We start from the raw sequence: 9,166 nt of genomic DNA, 5'->3' as shown, positions 1-9,166 counted from the left end.
TGCCCGCCTCTCCCCCACCTCCGCCGGGGGCCCAGAAAGGACCTCCCCGGGAAATCGGCGCCACCCAGCGGGCAGCTGCCTCATTGCGCCCGGCCCGCAAAGCCACACCGCGCGTCTCACGTCACTGAGACGCGTCAAGGCCATTGGCTTGTTCCTGTTGTGACGTCATGAGGGCCCCGCCCGGCCGGGGTCTCCTAGGCGACCGGTATATACAGAGGAGCACGTGGAGGCAAAGCACGCGAGTTTGGAGGGGGTGGAGCCCGACCAGAAGCGGACAGGTAATGGGGCAAGACGGGACTCAGCGGGAAGGTGTTTGGGGCGAGGAGGGGTTCCCGGGAGAAGGCCCAGCATGTGAGCCCCCGGGTACAGATATCAACTTTCAGGTTTGAGAGAAGACTAAATGTTCCCGCCCCTTCCCACCTGTGTGAGAGAGGGCCTGTTTTGGCTCTCCTAGTTTTCTCTCCTCTCCTCTTTCTCCACCTCTCTCGCTGCTCATTTTACTAACATGAGACCAGTGATTGGTGATGAGTCTCTGAGTGGGTGAACTGGGGCACTGAGTTAGTGGAAGGGGGAGTTTTTGTTTGTTTTGAGTTTTTTCAGGAAAAAGCTGAGACAGCTTTGCAGCTCCCATTTGTTGTGTATCCTGTGGTGGTGAAGAAAATCACACAGCCAGGTAGATTGGCACCCAGGCAAATCCAGGTTTTCAGTCTTTCCAAGTGGCTGGCATTTCCATCATGGTTCTCCTCCAGCCCCTCCGTGTCTAATATTCCCCAGAGAAACTAGAGCCAACCAGAAGGGAAATACTTAAACTTCCGCCTACAAACATAATTGAATCCTTTCTTACCTCCGCTCCAGGGCAGTGAAGGAGGCTTCCCTCTTCTTCTCCTTGATGAATCCCTCTGATCTCAATTCTTTATACTCCTTTGGGGCCCTCCTTCCATCATGTTTTATGGATAGCTGTTGGATGTGCCAGGTACTCTTCAAGGCACAGAGGATTCTGGAGTGAACAAAACAGGCAGAAGCTTTGCCTTCAGGGAGCTTATATTCTAGTAGAAACAAAAGACAAGAACCAAATAAGTGAAATATGTCATATGTTAGATGGCAGTAGGAGCTATGGAGGGAAATAAAACAGAGGGAGATAGGCAGTGTGTAAGGTGTCGTCAGAGATGGCCTCAATGAGAAGGTGACGTTTGACCTGAAGGAGGTGAGGGAGTGAACCATGTGACGATCTAAGGAAAGAATGTTCTAGGAAGAGGGGAACTACAGATGCAAAAGTCAGGAGGTAGAAACACAGTTGCCATTTTTGTGGCAGAACAAGGAGATCAGCGTAGCTGGAGTGAAGACAGAGCAGGGGAGATGCGGTCAATGAAGGAAGGCAGGGATTGTCCCATGTAGGGCCCTAAGGCCATTTTCATGGACTTCAACTTTTACTCTGAGATGGGAGCCATTGGAAGATTTTGAGCGGAGGATGGACATGGTTCTGACTTAAAATTTTTTTTAAAATTTATGATGAGGGAGAGGGAGAGGGAGAGACAGAGTCCCAAGCAGGCTCTGTCAGATGCTTAACTGACCAAGCCACCCAGCCACCCCTGATTTGCTTTTTGTTTTATTTAAAAAAATTTTTTTTGGATGTTTATTTGTGTGAGTGTGTGTGTGAGAGAGAGAGACAGCGTGAGCAGGGGAGGGTCAGAGAGAGAGGGAGACACAGAATCTGAAGCAGGCTCCAGGCTCTGAGCTAGCTGTCAGCACAGAGCCCGACTAAGGGCTCGAACCCACGAACTGTGAGATCATGACCTGAGCCAAAGTTGGACGCTTAACTGACTGAGCCCCACCCAGGCGTCCCTGCTTTTTGTTTTAACAGAATCCTTTCAGCTGATGTGTAAGAACACACCTGAAAAGAGCCGGGGTAGAAGCAGGAGACCATTTAGGCGTCACTCAAATTATCTGCTGAGAGATGACGGTGTTAGTGTGGTAGGAAGCGGGAGGGTGGGGAAGTGCAGTTGGATTCTGGATGTACTTGGAATGGTAGAGCCGATAAGGTTTTCTGATGGATGAGGTGGTGTGAGAGAAAGGGATGAATTTTTGGCTTGAACATTAACTGAGAAGGTGGGTTTGGGGAGGGCAGGAGCTTGGTTTAATAATATTACATTTGAGATGTCTGTTAGGTGTGTCAAGATGTCAAGAAAGCGGTTGGATATGCAAGTTTGGCAAGGTCTCTGTTGCCATGTAGAATTGAGAGTTGTCAGCATGTGTCTGTTATTTAAAGACGCAGGATTAGGGGAGGTAACCGATGGAGCAAATAGAAATAAAAGAGACGTGCAAAGACTGAATCCTGGAGCTCTATAACATTAAATAGCTTTAGAAACGAGTAGGAGCCATCAGAGACTTAGGGGTGGCTAGTGAAGTAGAGAAGGAAAAAAAAAATCCGAGACATGGTGATATGCTAAGCCAAGAGAAGGAAACTTACCAAGGAGTAGAGCAAGATCATTTGTGTCAAATGCTGCTAATGGATTAAGTGACACAAGTGTGGAAATTGATTTAGAAGGCTCTTGGTGACCTTGACAAGAGCAGTTTTGGTGGAGTGGTGGAGTGAAAATCTATTAATGGGCTCAAGGAAGGACGGGGTACAGTGTAGGAAACTCTTTGAGGAGTTTTGCTGTAAAGGAAGGTGGGTGGGAAGTAAAGGGAGAAGTGAGGTCAAGAAAAATTTTTATTTTTATTATTGATTTTGAGAGAGAGAGAGAGAACGAGCAGGGGAGGGGTGGAGAGAGAGAGCAAATCCCAAGCAGTCTCTGTGCTATCAGTGCAGAGCTCGACTTAGAGCTCAGTTCCACGAACCGCGAGATCATGACATGAGGAAACCTCCCCAACCTGGGCATTAAGATCTCCTATGTGTAGTCCCAGTGCGTCTGTTTAGTTAACTAATTACTGGACCTCTTGCAAATTTGGTCCCTTTTACCATTTCCTCCTTGGAGCTCTTTTCTCCTTTAGGTTGTATGATACAAGGCTTTTATGGTTTTCCTCCTGACAGCTCCTTCCTCCTCTTTATTTCTAGTAGCTCTTATAGCATGGTGGTCGTTCTGATTCCTCTGGTTACTAGCTCTGAGTCCTGAGGCATTCGTATCTGTTTCCTCATGTGTAAACAAATGAGGATAGTGGTAGTTCCCGCCCTGTGGAGTTGACCTGAGGATTAAATAAGTTAATATGCAGGAAGAAATAATTACAGCAATGCCTGGCACATGAGATCACTCTGCTCTGCTACTCATCCATCAGCTGCTACTTGTATGGACTGATGGTGCCAAAACCTGTAGCTTCAGGTAGACCTCCCTCCTGAGCCCCGGCCAGGGTTATCCAGCTGCCTCCTGACGTGCCCTTAGACGCCCGTCACCATCTCACCCTCAACGTGTCCAAACCTTGAACCCCTCATTCTCCACTTAGTTTTCTCCCATTCCTTTCTTGCCATCTGTGAATGGCACACTCGGCCATCCAATTTCCTAGTCAGAAGTTTGCCAGTTTCCAACTTCTCCCCTCACTTAATTCTTTAAATTATTTTTTAAATGTTTATTTTTGAGAGAGAGAGAGAGAAGGAAAGAGAGAGAGAGAGGAGAGAGAATGAGCGGGGGAGGAGCAGAGAGAGTGAGAGGGAGACACAGAATCCAAAGCAGGCTTCGGGCTCCGAGTTGTCGGCACAGAGCCCGACTCAAACTGTGAGATCATGATGGAAGTCGTCACATCTGAAGTCGGACACTTAACTGGCTGAGCCACTCAGGTGCCCCTCCCCTCCTTTAACTTTTACCAAAGGATTATTTTAGTCTACAAACTCAGAGACGCAGGAAACATAATATTGTTTTCCTGTAATATATCTACATTTCATTCCTTTCCTTCCTTGTTTTTTTTTTTGTTTTTTTAAAGAAAGAGAGAACATGGGATGGGCAGAAGGAGAGAGGGAGAGAAAATTGTAAGCAAATTCCAGGCCCAGCCCAGAGCCTGAAGACAAGACGCTGGGCTCGATCTCACAACTGTGAGATCATGACCGGAGCTGAAATCAAGAGTCCAATGCTTAACCAACTGAGCCAGCCACCCAGGCGCCCCTGTAATATGCCTACATTTCTGTTTGGAGTGGTGGACACTTAGTTTCAGACAGGTGATGGAATTGCCCCTCCTTTCTCCAGGGAGTGCCTGAACTTCTGCAGAATGTCCCCCATATATTTGCCAGAGCACTAGAGGAAGCGGACCTTGTGATTAAATGGCGAGTCAAGCGTCCATTGAGATGTCTACTGCCCGCTGCCTGCCTGCCTGGCCTCTTGGGGTCTGGTGTCTCTCTGCTACTTCTCAGTCACTCTTGGGTACATAGGAATCATTCTGGGATAGTGAGAGAGAGATGTGACACTGACCAGGGTTCGAGCTGCTTCCAAAGTAGGTTACCATCTGCAGTTATTTCCTCTTTCTGGGACGTGTCTCTTTTCTGAGGCTCTACCCAGGATGTTGGGGTGAAGCCCTACTGTTATCAGATCTCAGAACCTGCTCGGGGGTTTGGCTGTCTGCCGACAGAACCCACCATCTGTGCTTGTCTCTTCCCTCTGGCTCCTGTCTGCTGTGGGTAATGCCGGTGGGAGGCCTGGCTTTACCCGAGCCCTGTTCTCCACAGCTTTTGTCTAGGTTTTGAGTCCTTTCTATTGTATTAAGGGCCCAGGCAACTGAAATCCAAAAGTTGGAAGTGGCTTCCCATTTTTTCCGTCCTGCTTTTTGCTGTCTCATCCCTTTATGGAAGCATAAGCACAAAACCTTGGCTGCTTACAGTGGGACTATTTGGAGAAAAGGAAGCAAGTGAAAATCCTATTTAGAAGTATTATCTTGCCATGTTTCTTACATCTGCTGGGATTGTATCTTTAAAAAAAATTTTTTTTTAATGTTTTATCTATTTCTGAGAGAGAGAGAGAGAGACAGCGTAAGCAAGGGAGGGTCAGAGAGAGAGGCAGCGTGAGTAGGGGAGGGTCAGAGAGAGAGAGGGAGACACAGAATCCAAGCAGGCTCCAGGCTCTGAGCTGTCAGCACAGAGCCTGATGCAGAACTTGAACCCATGAACCGTGAGATCATGACCTGAGCTGAAGTTGGACGCTTAACCGACTGAGCCACCCAGATGCCCCAGGCATCGTGTCTTTTTGATTTTCTGTCATTTGTTCCCCTAAGTTTCCCCCCCTCCATGTCCATTGCTTCTGTCCTCTTTTGGAGTTTTATTCTCTTTCTCCTGTCTCGGGCAATATTTTCCTCCCCAGCCATTGACATTCAAGTTGCTGAAATAGTATGTTTCACATTGGAAGACGCTTGATGAAAAGTAAGATTAGGAAGACTGAGTGACTTATGAAATGCCTGATACGTGTTTTATGTTCATTAATATCTACCACTAAAAATTTAGCACACTAGAGGTGCCTGGGTGGCTCAGATGGCTAAATATCCGACTCTTGGTTTCAGCTCAGGCCATGATCTACGGTCATGGCATTGAGCCCTGAGTTGGGCTCACAGCAGTACCTACTTGGGATTCTCTCTCTGTCCTTCTCTCTCTGCCCCTCCCCTGCTTGTGTTCTCTCTCTCTAAGAAATAAACTTTAAAAAATTTAGTACACTGAATAAAGGAAGTGTCAGTAACATTTCACACATCTTAAATTAGCAGTAATGTGCATACTATCATCCTTGTGTGAGTTCACCTTTTCAGGATTGCCCTGCACTTTCAACAAGAGTGTGGTAAATCTAGTTTGTTTTGACGTTATGTGCTATATAGTTGGGGCTCTCCTCATGCCAGTGTCCTCCAAACATCCAGTGCCTTCCTGGCTTTAGGTCTTCCAGTTGGCTGGGTCCCCTCCCCCGACCCTCCCCCCTTCCTTCATGGTCTTTAAGTCGGCTTTGGGGAGACTTTTATAACGGCGGTGGGGGGGTGCTGCCTGACACTGGACTGTATGATTTTTGGCACTTTGGTAGGAAAAGCCATCATTTGAAAGTTTCAAGCAGTTTTCAGTTTCTAGAGCGAGAGCAAGAGCGAGCGAGCGAGCGAGCGAGAGAGAGAGAGAGAGAGAGAGAGAGAGAGGCTTCCATTTGCCTTGGGGCTGAGTGATTCTTTTTTTTGGGAAAATCACTACATACAAAGGGCTTTTAGTTTCCTAAGTGTAAAACAAGTATCACTGGGCTGAGAGGAATGTTAAATCTGGTGGAATGGGAATTGTGTTCTTCTCTCTTGCTTTTTAAATGTTTATTTTTATTTATTTTTAAAAATTTATTTATTTTTTAATATTTATTTTTGAGAGAGTGTGTGTGAGCAGGGAGGATCAGAGAGAGAGAGGGAGACACAGAATCTGTCTGAACCAGGCTTTAGGCTCCGAGCTGTCAGCACAGAGCCTGACATGGGGCTTGAACCCACAAACTGCGAGATCATGACCTGAGCCGAAGTTGGATGCTTAACCGACTGAGCCACCCGGGTGCCCCCATTTATTTTTATTTTTGAGAGAGAGAGAGCGAGAGACAGACAGAGCATGAGTGGGGGAGGGATAGAGAGAGAGGGAGACACAGAATCTGAAGCAGGCTCCAGACTCTGAGCTGCCAGCAGAGAGCCCGATGCGGGACTCAAACTCACAAACTGAGATAGTAATGACGTGAGCTGAAGTTGGATGCTTAACTGACTGAGCCACCCAGGCACCCCTCAATGTTTATTTATTTACTTTTTGAGAGAGAGCGGATTGGGGTGGGGGTGGGGGAATGAATCCCAAGCAGGCTCTGCCTGTCAGCTCAGAGCCTGGTGCGGGGCTTGATCTCATGAACTGTGAGATGGTGACCTGAGCTGAATGAAATCAGGAGTTAGACGCTCACCTGACTGAGCCACCCAGGTGTTCCTCACCTCTTGCTTTTTAGAAGGCAATGGGGAGAGAGGCCTTTCTTTGCTCTGAGTTTCAAGTGCTCTGTGCAGAACACTCTTGCTGGGTTGTAGTCCAGCAGGTGTTTACAGGAACCGAGGAGAAGACAGGAGGTGATAGAGGTGAGAAGGAGCTGGGTGGACAGTGAGCATCCTAGAGGTCTGTTGATGTCCCATGCAGCAGGCAAACAAAGACATTTAAAAAAAAAATTCTTACTTATTTTGAGAGAGAGCACGAGTGAGCAGGGGAGGGGCAGAGAGAGTGGAAGACAGAATCCTACACTGACAGCGCAAAGCCTGACATGGGGCTCGATCTCACAGTGAGATCATGACCTGATCCGACATCAAGAGTTGGACACTTAACCGACTGAACCCCCCAGGCACCCCTGAACGTTTAATTTGCTTACATGTAATTCCTTAAACTTAACATTTGAGGAGCTACCCGAGACTAGTGGCTACCATGTTGGACAGCTTAGGCCTAGATGGCAGGAAACTATAAAGATGTTAAGCCCCAAAGTCCGAGCCCAGAGCTGTGATGACAGCTGTCTTCATGTGAGAACACAAAGACTATGAGAGGCTGAGTCACCCCCATGTGAGGGGTGGAGCTGCCCCAGAACGCCCTGCAGCAAGAGGGGGCAGTGTCCTGACTGTGTCAGGGCTCAGGCCCAGAACCTTAGTGGCTCAAAACAACACAGTCTATAGGTCAGAAGTCCTGGGGGGATCAGCTGGTTCTCTGGCCAGGGTCTCACAAGGCCAAAATTAAGACGTTGGCCAGGCTGGCTCTTATCTGGAGGCTCAGGGCAAGAATCCACTTCCAAACTCATTTAGGCTGTTGGCAGAACCCGAATCCTTATGGCTATAGGTCGGAGGGCCCTGCTTCCTGGCTGGCTGCTAGTTGGGAATCTGCTGTCTGCCCCTGGAGGCCGCCCACATTCCTTGTCAAGTGGCCAGCCATGGCATGTTGTATCTCCCATGTGCTTCACATTTCTCTGGCTTCCTCTTTCTCTTCTGCCACTAGCCAGAGAACATTCTCTGCTTTTTAAGGGCTCCTGTGATTGTGTTAGGCCTACGTGGATAATCTCCCTCTCTTAAGCTCAGCTGTGCCACCTAACATAACATCACAGGATGACATCTTATTTCATTTATGGACTCCAGGGATTAGGAGGTAGGGAGTCTTCAGAGGCCGGTTTTTGATTTCTGTTACCACTCCCGCTTTTTTTTTTTCTTTTTAATTCAAAAAAGAATTTTCTTAATAGTTCATTTATTTTTTAAGACAGAGAGAGACAGAACATGAGCGGGAGGGGTGGAGAGAGAGGGGGAGACACAGAATCCGAAACAGGCTCCAGGCTCTGAGCTGCCAGCACAGAACCCGATGCAGGGCTCGAACCCATGGATGGTGAGATCATGACCTGAGCTGAAGTCGGACGCTTAACCGACTGAGCCACCCAGGCGTCCCACCACTCCCACTTTTTCATAGGACTATTTTATTTTATTTATTTATTAAAAATTTTTTTTACATTTATTCATTTTTTATTTTATTTTATTTTATTTAAAAAATTTTTTTTAATGTTTTATTTATTTCTAGGAGAGAGAGAGAGAGAGAGAGAGAGACAGCATGAGCAGGGGAGGGTCAGAGAGAGAGGAATTCACAGACTGAAACAGGCTCCAGGCTCTGAGCTGGCAGTCAGCACAGAGCCCGACATGGGGCTCGAACCCACGAACTGCGAGATCATGACTAAGCGAAAGTCGGACGCTTAACCGACTAAGCCACCCAGGCGCCCCAACATTTATTCATTTTTTAAAGAGAGAGAGAGAGAGAGACCAAGTGAGGGAGACCAAGTGGGGGAAGGGCAGAGAGAGAGGGAGACACAGAATTCGAAGCAGGCTCCAGGCTCTGAGCCGTCAGCGTAGAGCCCGACGCGGGGCTCAAACTCATGCACCGTGAGATCATGACCTGAGCAGAAGTCAGAAACTCAACTGACAAAGCCACCCAGGCACCCCCACCAAGTTTTATTTCTAACCCTGACTTCCCCCCTGTGCTCAGAACTGGGCTATCCAGCTGCCTTCTGGTTACTTCTATTTGGATGTCTGATGGGCAGTGTAGATTTAATATACCCACCTCTCCATCCTAGGACTCCTCTAGCCTTTTCTGTCTCAACAGATGGCATCATCGTCCATTCATTGCTCAGGCAAAAACCTAGGGGTCGTCTGGGACTCTCTCTCCTTTCCTTTCAACACCTCCACTGCTCTCTAGACCACTAGGAAG

The 9,166-nt window shown here is 47.8% G+C and overlaps 1 long non-coding RNA gene across 3 annotated transcripts in view; it reads left to right on the top strand.

Annotated features, from left to right (window-relative positions):
• Positions 1-21: 21 nt before the first annotated feature.
• Positions 22-9,166, top strand: part of LOC120230006 — a 233,522-nt gene continuing 224,377 nt past the window's right edge. For all 3 annotated transcript variants that reach the window (XR_005527895.1, XR_005527896.1, XR_005527897.1), the window contains exon 1: positions 22-278. This is a non-coding gene — a long non-coding RNA (uncharacterized LOC120230006). The remainder of the gene's footprint in view (positions 279-9,166) is intronic.

This window comes from Hyaena hyaena, unplaced genomic scaffold (genome assembly GCF_003009895.1).
Source record: "Hyaena hyaena isolate Hyena2069 unplaced genomic scaffold, ASM300989v1 scaffold_37, whole genome shotgun sequence".
In the NCBI taxonomy this organism is placed as follows: domain Eukaryota; kingdom Metazoa; phylum Chordata; class Mammalia; order Carnivora; family Hyaenidae; genus Hyaena; species Hyaena hyaena.
Note: the sequence above shows the minus strand (reverse complement) of the source record. Positions and strands in the feature narration are given on the sequence as shown.